Here is a 15,490-nt window from a genome sequence, read left to right as displayed (position 1 = left end):
AAGCAGTAACTATCTTCAAAAGTGTGAATAGTATTCTATGAATTCAATTCAGACTTGGCAGGTTTCTCAATACAAAACAATTCAGTAACATGAATTGACTGTTACTAGACTGAATCAATTCTATTGTAAAAATAATATACCCAATTTATTATTTAATATACAACCACCTCTTTTTTTCTGACTTATGAAAACTTATTAGACAACTACATATATTTATATGTATGTATGTATGTATGTATCTATGTATGTATAACATGGAACAGTAATATTTTTATATATTGTCAAGCAATATATTATAGGTTATGGCATGTAACTGATCAGAATGTTACAGTTGGCTTCATGCTGACTATTACACCTAGACAATATTGATGACTCTTCAAAAATTTTGCTTAGGTGCAATATCTGGTATCAAAACCACCAGTAGCATTCTGACCAGTTATATGATATAACCAATAAACACACACACACAACATATACACACATATACATAAGCCATATCCTGTACAACAAGTCATGAGCACACCTTTCTCATTGTCCAACATTATGCAACAAACGTATATATATATATATATATATATATATATATATATATATATATATATATATATATATATATATATAGCAGAAATATCCAGCATTGCCTGTGTTAAAGAAAATAATAAATTTTTTAAATACCGTCTAGATTACACACCAACTTTCTACGTAACTCTGCAACCCATACCAATATGGAGCATAGACGTTAAGTGAAATGTGAAAGGAAAGTTTTCATCTCTTATATGTATATAAAGTAAATACACGTTCACCTAACTTATTCTGTAACCAAAAAACAGGCACAGATTATAAACAATGAAAGGCTGTGTGTAGAGTACACACACACACAAACAGACGATGAATATGTCACGTTATTGTTTCACTTTTATACATTCATGCATGTTAGTCAAAAAGTGAAAGTGTAATAGTAATTAACACTCAATGGTTTTACACTTTTGTATATGACATGGACCTACTATTCATGTAAGTGCTTCTTCATATACTATGTTTTCTGTCTTGCCATGTTTATCACTGAAAATGTAGAGGTTCTTTTCATCTCCAATTCTAGAACATCCAACATACAGTTGACATGTGAGAAGCAAGGTTGAAGGAGGTTAAGTCCCACCACCTTTAGAGACTGACATTGTGCTTTGTTGATAGACGTTGCAAAGCTTAGTCTGACAGAAAACTGCAGTCTCTTGAACTGAAAGGGGAGATCATTTGAGATGAGAAGTATCCTTGGAATAAAGATATCATGTTGCCATGATGGAGAAGAGGTTTCTCAGCTGCATAGGAGACTTGAACATGTGTGCTTCTGTCAGAGTGGCATCCCAGTGTGCATCATCTTCCAGAAGACCTCTGAGATGGAAAGTCTAGTGATATGTTCGACATATTATGTTATCAACTGTATATAAAGCTGTGAATGATGTGGGTCCCTTGACATGGTGTAATAGTTAGGATGGACAACATAGACTCTGCCAAGTGTGTCTGATTTCTTGATTCCCAGATGATGCATGAGTGCTCCAAGTGCACGTCTTTTCCAATAGTTTTGTTACCAAGTATGGAATTGTGGAACTTCATTGTATAGCAGTCTTGTAGCGAATTCATCATCTTGACAGATCTTGAAGAATGCTGTGAGTGTGGTATTTTTGGGAGCTTCCATTTGTAGTTGGACTGTGTCTGTCAGTATGTTGTCTCTGAGATGGAGGACAAGTCCATGCTTTTCATGTTCTTGCCCAACCAGAAGCACAGCTATTTCATTTGTTGTTGGTGCATTAAACCTCCCTCCATGTTGACCATATGATTTCTTGTCTGATCTGACAACTATCTTGTAATTCATGGAGTCATGTGGAATTGTTTCAAGTGCAGTCTTGAAGCTTCTGATCAGGTTGTTGTTATGCAGCATCTTTTGCAGAGACACTACAATGTTCATCCTGATGCCAGAAATGTTCTTGCACCTCTCTTGCCCTTTTTGTTGAGAATCACACATAAAATATATTTGAAGGAATTCTGGTGATTCATTTGGCAGAGGTAGTAGAGAGCCAAACTGATGATAAATTTGACCTTGGACCTTAAAAATTTGCATGAATCCTGGCTCAGTTATATTTCTTGTAGCTCCAGATAATGTCATCTGTAGTGCAGCATTGTACTGTCTAATTCTGTTTTGGAAGTGCATGGAATCTCGGTCAGTTGATGACAACAATTTCTTCAATGGCTCTGAAGGTTGGAGGATAACCTTTCCACCACTACAGTACGGTGCAGGTGTCTCTCTACACTACTTCTTTGCTTTACAATGTATGCACTCAGTTGTCACTGCACCAATGGAAACTCTAGTGTCATCTACATAATGAACTGCTGGATCATAATTGAAAGCTGCTTCATAGGAGTTGCTTCTCTAAGCTGTTGCAACTGCTCATCGTTCTGCAGTAGAGATGCTATTCCTTGTCAGTTGTGCATACCTCTATTCATCACTTTGAGATGCTCTAACTTTTATCATGCACAGTCTGTTTGTTTCTTGGCATGCTTCCCTTTCTGCAGCTATCTCTCTTTCCCTGGACAGAGACATTATTTTGGCTGACCTTGATATTGTAGACAAAGTGGCATAACTACAGATTTCAGCCCGCCCCGACTTTGGATGACATTAACTTTCAGAAAAATGGATATTTTAAATGAAATTGTCTACAAATATACCTCGGACAGTGTAGATTCCAAGGACATAGGAATTTGGGGGGAAAACAATTGGGGGTTACTTTTGAGAACTGTTCCCATATTTGTTTCATTTTCTCAGTTTTGTGCAAAAATTATGGTAATGGAAATTATGTTTCTTAATATGATGGGCAGAAAGTAAATAAGAAATTTTAACAGAAAATCAAGTATTGTATGGGATGAAGTGAAATTAGTCACTCAGTGAACCAAAGAGCCAGTATCGAAGAAACCAGAAACCGTCAACAACAGAAAAACACAAAACCGTACAGGTTGAAGTGAAATTTATGAAGATACTTCTGACAGTAAATTATGAAATTACTTACATCAGTAATTGTGAACTTCTTTCTGTCAGTGATTTGCCATTGTTTGTTTGTAAATAGTGATTGAAAACTTAGACTTACAGTGAAAACAATAACAGGGAAGTTAAACAATGGCATATGAAACTTGAAAGTGAAAAGAATAGCATCTGAAAAATGAAAGTGAAAACAAGAGATATAGATAGACAGATATGTTACAGAGAGATGGATAGAGAGATATACATTAAGAGATATGTTACGTCACTGATGCTAGAAAACCGAAAGTATATATTTTTAAAACTTTCAAAGATGTGAATGTAATATAAAAAGCAATATTTTTCATTTTTTTAATAATTTTTAATAAAAGAATCAAATGAACAGCCTATTATTTGTCTGAGGTCAAATTATTAATGCATCACAAGTATGAAAGCAATTGGTGAAGTTGTTTTCACATGAAAAGTGAATGTACACACATCTCTATTTTATATATTATTAGACATTACTTAGATATATATATATATATATATAGAGAGAGAGAGAGAGAGAGAGAAGGGGAGAGATAGACAGATAGATATATACATATATATATGTACACACACACACACACACTTTCTTCAAAGAGTCTCAAAAAATCAGCCCTGAGATCTATATGCCAAGTTGGGTATTTCATAAGCTTTAATATACTAAAAACTTGCCCATGTGCTGCTGAAGTTGGATGTGTCTAATATGCCCTTATGTCATTTATGCTACTAAATATGGTATATACACACACACACACACACACACACACACATACATACATATAATCAGTTGCAATCAATATAAATAACAGAACAAATATAATTTTGTATTATCATTTGCTCCGGACCTAAATTTCTGAAGAGTTGTCAATATTATTTAGAGGCATTATTCAATGTGAAACCAAGAATAACACTCTGATTAGTTATATGCTATAATATATTGTAATATATTGACTGAAAACGTTTGTAAATGTACGTGAATATGCATGTATATATGTGTGTGTGTATTTATACACACGTTTATAATGTATATGATTGTATATGATTATATATACATATGCAAATAAGTGTTTGTATCTACATACATTTATATATATATATATATATATATATATATATATATATACTCACACACACACACACACATACTTTCAGACTCACATGTTCACATGTGCATGCACATAAAATGATTACATGAATGCATTACCTTGTCAGATGATATTTGTCTCATTATTTTCAGTCAAACTTCTAAACATCATATACTCATGTGCTCTGAGGTGACACTTAAGATCAACTGATTATTTACAAGGTCAAGAACCAACACAAAAAACAAATCATTACAACTCCATTGGTATGACCAAACATGTCTCTGATGGCATTCTAGTGACTGAGTCTTCTGAGGCTAAGGTTAAATTTACGCAACACACTGCAGAAGTGGGTATGCCATCTATAATACATTAAAAGTCAGATTGAATCTTGCTTGCTTGCAAGCAATGTAACCCAGCCAAACTGGCACATAATGGGAAAATGCTAGGACTTAAGTGAGCCCTGAAATGTAAATACAAATGAAATGAAACAAATTTTGCATAAATTGGATGAGTGGTTGTGAAGATATTTAGGGTTTTTAAGGTATAAATACCCAAAATGGTGCATAATGGAAAAAGTCTCCGAAATTTACTTAAACCTGAAGGAAAGTAACTCTTACCTTTTGATTAGACTAATGAAAAATACAATTTATTTTTTTACAGTAAATAATCATTTAGAAATATGTGATTTCAAAAATGTAAGTTGTTTGTACAATTAGTATTTATATTTTAGCTTGCTTTTAAACAGATAATATTTTTTTTATTCTTTTATTTGTTTCAATCATTTGACTGCGGCCATGCAGCCAGGACTTCTTCTTTGTAAGCCTAGTACTTATTCTATCGATCTTTTTTGCTGGACTGCTGAGTTATGGGGAATACGCCAGCATCGGTTGTCAAGCGATGTTGGGGGGACAAACACAAACACACACACATACATACATACATACATATATATATATATATATATATATATATATATATATATATATATATATATATATACATATGACGGGCTTCTTTCAGTTCCTGTCAACAAAATCCACTCACAAGGTTTTGGTCGGCCCAAGGTTATAGTAGAAGACACTTGCCCAAGGTCCCATGCAGTGGAACTGAACCCAGAACCATGTGGTTGGTAAGCAAGCTACTTACCACACAGCCACTCCTATATTTTTTTTCAAATTATTTTCAAGTGAATAACATTACAAATTTTTTTTGTCCTAAATATTTGGTAAAAGACCCATTCATAACCTGGGTGTGAGATCATTTTTTTCCATTGACTTTTTCAAGTGCATTCAACATATCTCACTTCCAAAGATTTGGTTGCTATTTCTAGCACGCCCTGCTACCACATAACTGTTATTTGCGATAAAGGACCCAAAATACCTGTTACGTGGTAGCAGGGCGTGCAAGAAATAGCAGCCAAATCTTTCCTTTTGCTGGGGAAAGGTGCCACTTACATGTGATTTCAATGTCACATTCATTGAAAGCATGCAAAATAATCTGGAAAAGAAAAAAAACACGAAACTCTAGCATATAATTAAATGGAGGCTCCTAGAACAACCAGAGTCATACTTCAATGGGAGCAAAAGATGTAAGCCTTATGTGACTCAAAGATCAAGAATCCTGAGAAACTCGCTTGACCTGGGGACCTTTTTAAACTCCAAAAAGGTGTTTAGTAAGTGCCCTCATCAGAGGAAATTTATGGTACAAACATGGAATTCCTCATCTACCAACTAGAGAAATGCTGCCAGGTTTGGACATCTTTGGCTGGCCCATCATGGATATAACTGATACTGGTCTATGTGGAATAACTCCACTGGTCACTCTGTGACCTGTCATAACAAACAAACTTCTAAATATATTTATATATGTATACATATGTATATAAAATCACTTATTGTCATCGTTTTATTTTGCACTTACTATTACAAAGGAAGCGAGGCCTAATGAGGGATATTTACACACATTTATGCATACATACATATTTCTCATCTTCATTGTTTTACATATACATTCTCTGCTAGCATGTGGTGGATAAATTGCCAGTTAGAATCAGTACATACTCAGTGGTATTGCTCATTTAGACATGTCAGTGGTACTGCTCATACTCAGTGGTACTGCTCATTTACACATGTCAAGTGAATATATAGAGATGACACATTGATAGGGTAAGGGTGTGATGCATATCATGATGACATGCATCAAATTTCTATACAAGATGTTTCTCTTGCACATTACATCTGATTCCTCTTATATTCAGTTGTTCTCTCAGTTTTTTAATACTTCATCATTCATGCATACTTACATTGCACATCAAATGAAGCATGCTTGCTTCAATTATTTCAAGTCCCTGCAAATTCTTTCTGTTCAAGAGCCATGTCTCCCTATCATGCAACATTGCATTTCATAGACATGCAGTGCACAATGTGCCTGTCATCCTTAAGAAGTGCTCTGTTGAGAGCATAAATCATAGCTCCTTGAACTTCTTTCAGTTTGTTCTTACTTTAGATACCATGCTCTCTAAACATCTATTCCACTGTTAATTAGATGACTGATGCAACAGAAACTAACAATTCTAGGGAGCTTTTCAAGCATTCAATAATCTCCAAGGCTCTCAAGCAACAAAAAGTCTGGACACCACCGAAATGAGCCTTTTGTTGACAAAAGTTGCACATGTCGGGACTTACTTAGAAGCCCAGACAAGATTTTGTAATGGACTGCAAGCAAATGACACCATTTGCAGTCATTATTTATAACCAATGAGTGAAACAGACACATAGACATAAAGGAAATACAAAATTACTCACACAAATACACACACACACACATACACATATATGATGTCAATCAAATCCACTTCTAAGGCTTTGGTTAGCCTGGACCTGTTGTAGGCACTCCATCGCTTACGACGTCGAGGGTTCCAGTTGATCCGATCAACAGAACAGCCTGCTCATGAAATTAATGTGCAAGTGGCTGAGCACTCCACAGACACATGTACCCTTAACGTAGTTCCCGGGGATATTCAGCGTGACACAGTGTGACAAGGCTGGCCCTTTGAATTACAAGCACAACATAAACAGGAAGTAAGAGTGAGAGAAAGTTGTGGTGAAAGAGTACAGCAGGGTTCGCCACCATCCCCTGCCAGAGCCTCATGGAGCTTTAGGTATTTTCGCTCAATAAACACTCACAACGCACGGTCTGGGAATCGAAACCGCGATCCTATGACCGCAAATCCGCTGCCCTAACTACTGGGCCATTGCGCCTCCACTGCCTGGACCTATAACAGAAAGTGCTTAGATTACTGCACAGTAGAACTAAACCTGAAATGACATAAATGTCAAGTGAACCTCTGAACTAAATTACCATTATATATCTGTGTGTGTGTGTGTCCTTGTCTTAACACTTTCATGCCATTTGCAAACAATTTCACCTTTCATACAAAAGCTATCAACTGTTTGCAATATTCCATGAAATTATGTCCAGCCATTGGGCTGTGCATATTTGAAGAACTAAGGGACATACTATCTTGCAGGTGAAGGGTGGTGACTGGAAGAACATCCAGCTGTAGAAAACTTGCCTTAACAAGTTTTGTTTGAATCATACAAGCATGGAAAAGTGGATGTTAAAATGTCAATGATGACCTTGATAATGATATATATATATATTGTTGGGTGGGGGGATACATGCATATGTGCATGTCTTTGTGTGTGTGTGGAGGGGTTTCTTTTAAGAAGGCAACTGTACAGCAGTTTGTTTTTTTATGAAATGCTTTTCATATTTTCCAAATTTTTCTTTTATATAATGTTTGGGACAATAAAAGTTCCCAGATTCATCAACCAAATATCTAGACTTTAGTAATCCTATCTTCTGAGTGAATCATTGCAACAGTTGATGCCTACCATAAAAGCAGATATATCATGGCAATGATATGCAGGTTTCTAATTCATTCTAACAATACTTTTCTTTCAACAATGAACAAATGCTGACTGTTAAAATCTAACTAGTTTTAGTAGAGTACATTATCTAGTAGTTATGATTTTGTACTGTTATCCTAAATTTTTGAGAACTCTGTACAAGACAGAAAGACTTCTAATAGTAAAACTATCTCATTTTTGTTATGTAATATCATTGCACTAGCTATGTTCATTTTATATGTCCTCAGTTGCCAAGAAAGTTATCTGAGTTTGTAAAATAAACCGGTCATCAGGTATTTATTAATTAACTCAGAGTTTTGTTGTTGACATGGCTTAATTTTTTGTAACATCAAGAAATACCTTAGGAATGAGAACCCAGGTTTGAAATTTCCCCAAGACACCTGATGAAGGCTGGATGGTATATCAGCCAAAACGTTGTGTTAACAAGATGAGGACAAATATTCGTCAAATGTAAATAATGTACATCTATCTTATACTAAAAGGTTAGTTGGAAGAGCTAAATACAATGCAGAATTTTTGCTCTGAGATAGATAGCATATCCCTAGCAACAAACTACAGGCAAATTATTTTCTGAACAATGTTGAGTTTAATAATAAGGAATAAGAAGCAGATGTGCCATCACTCATCTCAATAATGCATGCAATGAAATACCGACAATAGACTGTTAAAAGACTTAGGAACATTAATAAATGACTAATTAAGAAATCTTGAAGTCCTTAATATAAAAGATAAAAACAGGAGTATAATCAAGTTTTTAATACATGCATGCACACACACACAAATATATCATTATTTGTGGGTATGTATGTGGTGGTGGGGGGGGGTAACAAAAAAGGTAGCACAGTGAATGGAGGGGCAACAGGGAAAATTATAGTCACAACAAATGTATGCAAACACATACAATCCTTGCCTCCATTTTCAACATCTTACACAGACATCTGTATGTGTATGTGTGTACATATATAAGTCAAACATGATACTGAAATGTAATTCAAATAAAACACTGTTTGGAAATATGTTATACTTAACAAATAATATGTCTACAAATGCATACACAAATTTCTATATCAAATTTAGGTTAGCAGGAAACATATTCATGTTTTGCAGGGTGCTTACATTTTGTCTGAAGAACTATCAGAATCAATGTGAAAATTTATTTCTATTATGGAGGAGACAAGGATATTAATTGTAAGAAACGATATTCTGAACATGGGCATTGCAAAATGTATAGATTCTTTGATGTATGATATATATATTAGGTCATCCCATAAATAATGTGATTCTTTTGTACTTATTTAATTTTTCAAAATTAAGATAAACGAATTTCTTTTTCATCTATGATATACTCTCCTTAATTTTCAACAATGCTCTTCCACCTATCTGGTAGACTTGCAAGGCCCCTCTTCCATAATTCATTTGTCCATGAAGAAAAATACTCCTTCAGTACTGTTCTGACCTCATTTAGAGAATTCATATTTTTTCCATCCAAATGATTTTGAAGACTGCGAAATAAATGATAATCAGATTGGGCAGTGTCCGGCAAATGTTGTGGGTGGGGTACCGCTTCCCAAAGTGTTCCAGTCTTTGGACTGTCATCCTTGCTGTATGTGGCCAAGCATTATCCTGATGGAAGAACACCTTTCATCCTGAAACCAAAGATGGTACTGACTTGAATGACTAAATCCAAGCTTCTCTGCTAGTTCCTCAACAGTTATGATGGGATTTTGTTCCACCAAGTTTTGCAGGACATCCTCATCAAGCTCTACAGATTTTCCAGGATGAGGCTCATCTTCTAGGCTGGAGTTTCTGGCTCAGAATTTCTGGAACCACCGTTGACATGGGTTTATGCTTATTATCCAATCCCCATATACTATTCTTTGTAAGCCTAGTACTTATTCTATCGGTTTGTCTTGCCGAACCACTAAGTGATAGTAATGTAAACACACCAACATCGGTTGTCAAGCGATGTTGGGGGGGGGGGACAAACACAGACACACAAACATATACATACATACATATATATATATATGTATATATTCATGCAACTGAAAAAAAAACACATTATTTATGGCTTGACCCAATGTGTGTGTGTGTGCACGTGCATGCACAACTTATATGCAACATATATATATATATATATATATATATATATATACATATATATATATATATATATATATATATATATATATATATATATGCATGCTTGCTGCCGAGAAATAATTTACCCAGATTCAGTATTTAGTGGAAACAGATGAAAACGACTGCTTATAATGTCTGCAGGCAAGGGGGAACCTCTTGCTTATGAGAATTATAGCATTTGAGATTAGATATGGGTTCAATTTTCAATAAAAGGTGGCTGGGTGGAGCATTTATATTCTTAAACATCTTTAAATATGCTTTTCAAATATACTCTTAAAAATGTGATGAAACACTGGCATGTTGGCATTCATACGTATCTTGGTCAAGACAGAAATAATAGTTTGTGTGGAAATCACATTCTCTTTTTAATCTATTTAATATCTTTATATCGATGCATGTTTAATGAAATAACATTTGTTAATATATCATAGCTAAAAATTGTTAGTAGCTGGTTAATGCTGTCCTAGTGGGAGTCAAAGATTTAGTTTAATGATTTAATGAACCTGTTTTAACTTCTTGACAGAGTGGTCTTTCTATCATAATGCACTTCACAAAAGTCTTATTCATACATTTTTTTACCAACTTCAATAAATAAGTTATTCCAGCATATTTTAATTCAGATCTAATTGAAATATTTTCTAAATGATATATAAAGTTAGCTCTCATTTTACACTGAACTAAATATGATTCTAGAGTTACACCTATATGTTGCCAGGAGGCAACACATAAGCACATCAAACTAGGCTACAGATGTTTTCTTTCAAAAGTACTTAATCTATAAAAAATATATATCTCGCTTTGGTGACACTTAACAATGGATTGACCTTAATGTTTTTCAACTAAATTTAAACTACTTTTTTTGTTATAAAATTAGAAGTATCTATGCTCTGGAATTTTATCCTGGTTGGAATTAGTTGTTTTTCCAAAAGATAAACAAAATTTGTTTTTCTTTTATAACATTAAAAAGAAAGAGTAAAAAATATCTTTTGCACAACCCATAGCCTATAGAAACAGTCCTAGAGAAGACAGATAAAATATGGTCGAGACATTTAAGTAATTGATTTTGCTTATGAAACATCAGACAAGTGTTTTTATTTATATGATTATATTCTATATGTGTGGAAAGAAAGAAAAAATGGAAATAAATATCAGTAAAGGGAAAGTTTCTTTGTTTCACAACATTATACAATATTTGGAGCCCATAAATAGAAAAGATGTTTTTAAGTAGAATTGACTTTTGAAAAAGAGAGAAAATATTGGAATAATTTGGCTATATTAAATATATAAAGTTTCCTAGAAAATTAATTAGTAGCACTTAAATTTAGACAATGTAAGGGTTTTTTTTTTTTGCATTTCTATCAATATAATTTTAAAGACTCAAGGCAATATAAATTATTGTTGGTGTATACTGATTGTATGACATAGATAAATGCATAAAAAGCAAGTGACCTTGATGACATTGTAACGATCGAGATAAAAGTTTTACTTTGAGATCAGAGAAAGATATTGCAAATTCTTTTATGCAAGAAATAATAGTTATCGTAAAGCTTCTTTATCAAATTATCATATCATAAAACCTTTTAATTTTTAACATTTATCTTAATTTTGATGGTAAGAACTTTTTTGCAATAGGCAAACTCTCAGTGATCTGAGGTAAAAAAAAAAACTGGCTCCAATTCCCTATTTCATATACACTACTATGTCACATTATTCCATTTTCTTCCTCCAAAAGAGCTGTACTTTTATACCAAGGCAGTAAATTTTCTTTGGTAGGTGATACATGAATAGGCTTCAGGAGAACTAAACATGTAATCTGGCTTTGATTTCCATTTGTAACCATTTCTATTCATTTACGTAGCTAATACTCTTGAGGAAATCATGACATCATGGTTATATACTACAAGTCTGAGATTTTGTGTCATTCTAAGAATTAATAGTTTAGATTATTTTAAAGAAAATGAAAGAATTCTGTGTGGTATATTGATAAACCATACAATAAACCAGGCATTTCATTGTACCAAATTTTGTTTGAAATTCTGCTGATACATACACAAAACATTTCATATGTAGATGAAAAGCTAGAGCAGAGTGAATTTGTGCTGTGATTAAGGCATTTTCAATTTTTTCTTATTACATGGTATTAATTAATTTAGCCACATAGGATTTTCTTTAATATTTCTTTATTCTGTATCTCACCATTCCACTGTTTACCACTAGATTTAGTGTTAAGGATGAATTGTTTTCTTAATTATACCAAAAAGGAAACCTAATTTCACATGCATCTGAAAGTTTTTAAGTAACAAATAATCTAGTTGAACTTTAAAGAAAGAAATACATGTAATTTAAACAGCTATTTCAGATCTTTCAAACAAGTAATTTTCTTAGTTGATCAAATTATCTCATACAAGATATCTTGTATTATATTTTATGGAACCATTCATAGAAAAACAAATTATATTAAATTATTCTCTATTACTGTTTTGAGTAAGTACATTTAATCTTGAATTTAAGATCTATAATGAAACCATTGAAAGAACTTTTGAGTTTAAAAGCCTCAAAATAAAATCAATAGTGTTAGGGTCCAATTCTCTTCATATTTAAAAGGCCCTTATTTAATCATGATTTCTAAGAGTGTATCCTGACAAAAAAGATAAAAAATCTATGCTAACTCATATACACACAGACACACACACAAAATCATTCTTTCACTCTTTTTTCTACCCTGTTATTAAATCTTTAAAGCAAGAATCAGAAAAACAAAATTGATTAATGTTTCAATATTTTACATTACCAATTAAATAAACATCTGATATCTAACTCTTTTCTCTTATATTTAATTTGTAATAACCATAAGAAAATTATAAAATTGCGTTAAGAGCAAGGCTAAAAATAGTTTATTGTAAAATTAATTAATTAATTTATGAGGAAGTCATTTTCTAAATAGCAGGTACATTCACCAATAAAAACTTTTTGTATTATAAGAAACTAGATTTATTATAACTTGCATGATTGACTGCTTAATGTTGTGATCCAGGACTTAAATATTCAAAGAATCAGCAACATTTTCTACAAAATATTCACTGAATTGTTTTAACTGAGAAGCAAGCTTAAACTTCATTGGTCTACAAGGCAGTGACAGCTTTAAGAATAAGACTACTTGTAAGTTTTTATATTGCAGTGGATAACAAACTCACTTTAAGACCTTAAAGTTTAACCTGTTAAGGACTATAGGCTCTACGATTCTCAAGTGGTGATTCTTTAAAGGTTGAAGGACAACAGTTAATTTCAAATAATCCTATAATATAATTTATCTATATTCACAGGAAAATGCCTGCTTTAAATTGAAATTGATTGCTTTCTTCTTGTAAAACAAATGCAAATGAAAGAAAATATCATTTTGATCCATTGTAAAGATTATATTAATTGGAAACTTATACATGATCAAATGAATTTACAAGACACACAGTGAGGTTTTAGTGTCACATTTGGCTCATTTAATCATTTCTATAGCAAATGCAGTCATGAAATAATAATAACTGCAAGTAAGTAATATATGAACAGGTAAAGATGAACAAAATTAAAATGTCATTTGAACAGAAAACATACCAATAAAAGATTTTTAAAAATCTGTTAAGTATTTTTCTCTGTTTTACAAAAAAAAAAAAAAAAAAAAATGGATATTGCATTAAAAAATAACTTCTAACAAAGAATTCAGTTCAGGTATAATTTTATGATTGGAAATAGAAATAGACAAATGGGAATTATGTAAAAGAAACAAACTCCATGTTCTTATGGGACACACTTTCAATTTTTTTTTTTTTGTTTTTGCTAGCTGACTGATAATATCCATGCATGTTAACAATTATAACTGAATAATCGATAACAAAAACACAAGGAAAATTTTAGTCAGCACTGAAAAAACTTTAGCTAACAAGAAATTCAATGATCCTTAAACAAAATCATCTTTTTATCATGAGCAAAATAATTGTAATCTGAAAAGAAAAATATGGTTCTTAAATTTCGAGCATTTTTTGTCTGGTTTTCTTGATTTGTTTCAATTGTTTTTATTTATTCTTAAAACTGAATTAAACACAAGACTATTTGACTGAATATCAACAATTAACAAGCCAGTCAAAAAGTAATTCATCATGGAAAATAGTTATGTAATATCAAATTTCAGGTTTTTCTTTTACTTCACTGAAACAAATCCTGAATCGGGATGAAAAAAGCTTTTGAAAACAAATAATAAAAAGACAATAATATTTACTGTAGGGTTATGGATGTTCATGTTGTGTATGAGATTATGTGTGCAATGAAATCTTTGAAACTGAAAAGAATTCCTCCTTAAAATGTCCATCACAAATTCCATAAATATATTCAAACACCTAATATCACAGCAGACCAAATGATTTAAACAACATCGGTCAGCGGGATGGAGCGTGATAACAGAAAAATAATAAAACTACAAAAACCAATTGTAGTGACCCGTGTCCGGATATATTTAGGAACCGTGGACAGATATAAGTGATACATCCTGACCTAATATAGGAAATGGGAGAAGGGATATGGGGGGGGGGGTGGGTGTTATGGATATGTAGGTGGGGGCAGGCTGAGTATAACTCGGCACTAGGGTAACGCGAGGGGCCCCGCGTCGCTGGGCTGGAAGATTGCGGGCTTGATTTACTATAGGGGCAGTTGGTGTGTGGTATTTTCTCGGTATGGTCAGGGGGGGCGCTGCCGGGGGGGTGGGGGGCTGGTCGGGTGGGCCCCACTTTACTACAGGGGCGGTGCTGGGCGGGGGTCTTTACTGGGTTGTGAGTCAGAGTGTGAGAGTGTGGAGTGTGAGTGTGTGTGTGTGTGTGTGTGTGTGTGTGTGTGTCTGTGTGTGTGTGTGTGTATGTGTGTGTGTGTGTGTCGGTGTGTGAGTGTAAGTGTCATGTGTGTGTGTGTGTCAGTGTATGTGTGTGTGTGTCTGTGTCTGTGTGTGTGTGATCTGTGTCTGGTGTGTGTGGTGTGAGTACTGTGTCGTGTGAGTGTGTGTATGTTTCTGTGTGTGTGTGTGTATGGTGTCTGTGTGTGTCTGTGTGTGTGTGTCTGTGTATGGGTGTGTCTGTGTATGTGTGTGTATGAGTCTGGTGTGTCATGTGTCAGTGTGTGTATGAGTCTAGTGTGTGTCCTGTGTCAGTGAGTGTCTGAGTCTGTGTGTGAGTGTGTGTCTGGTGTGTCTGTGTGTAGAGTGTGTGAGTGTCGTGTGTGTGTGTACTGTGTCTAGTGTG

This window comes from Octopus bimaculoides, chromosome 10 (assembly GCF_046866305.1).
Source record: "Octopus bimaculoides isolate indiv1 chromosome 10, ASM4686630v1, whole genome shotgun sequence".
In the NCBI taxonomy this organism is placed as follows: domain Eukaryota; kingdom Metazoa; phylum Mollusca; class Cephalopoda; order Octopoda; family Octopodidae; genus Octopus; species Octopus bimaculoides.
Note: the sequence above shows the minus strand (reverse complement) of the source record.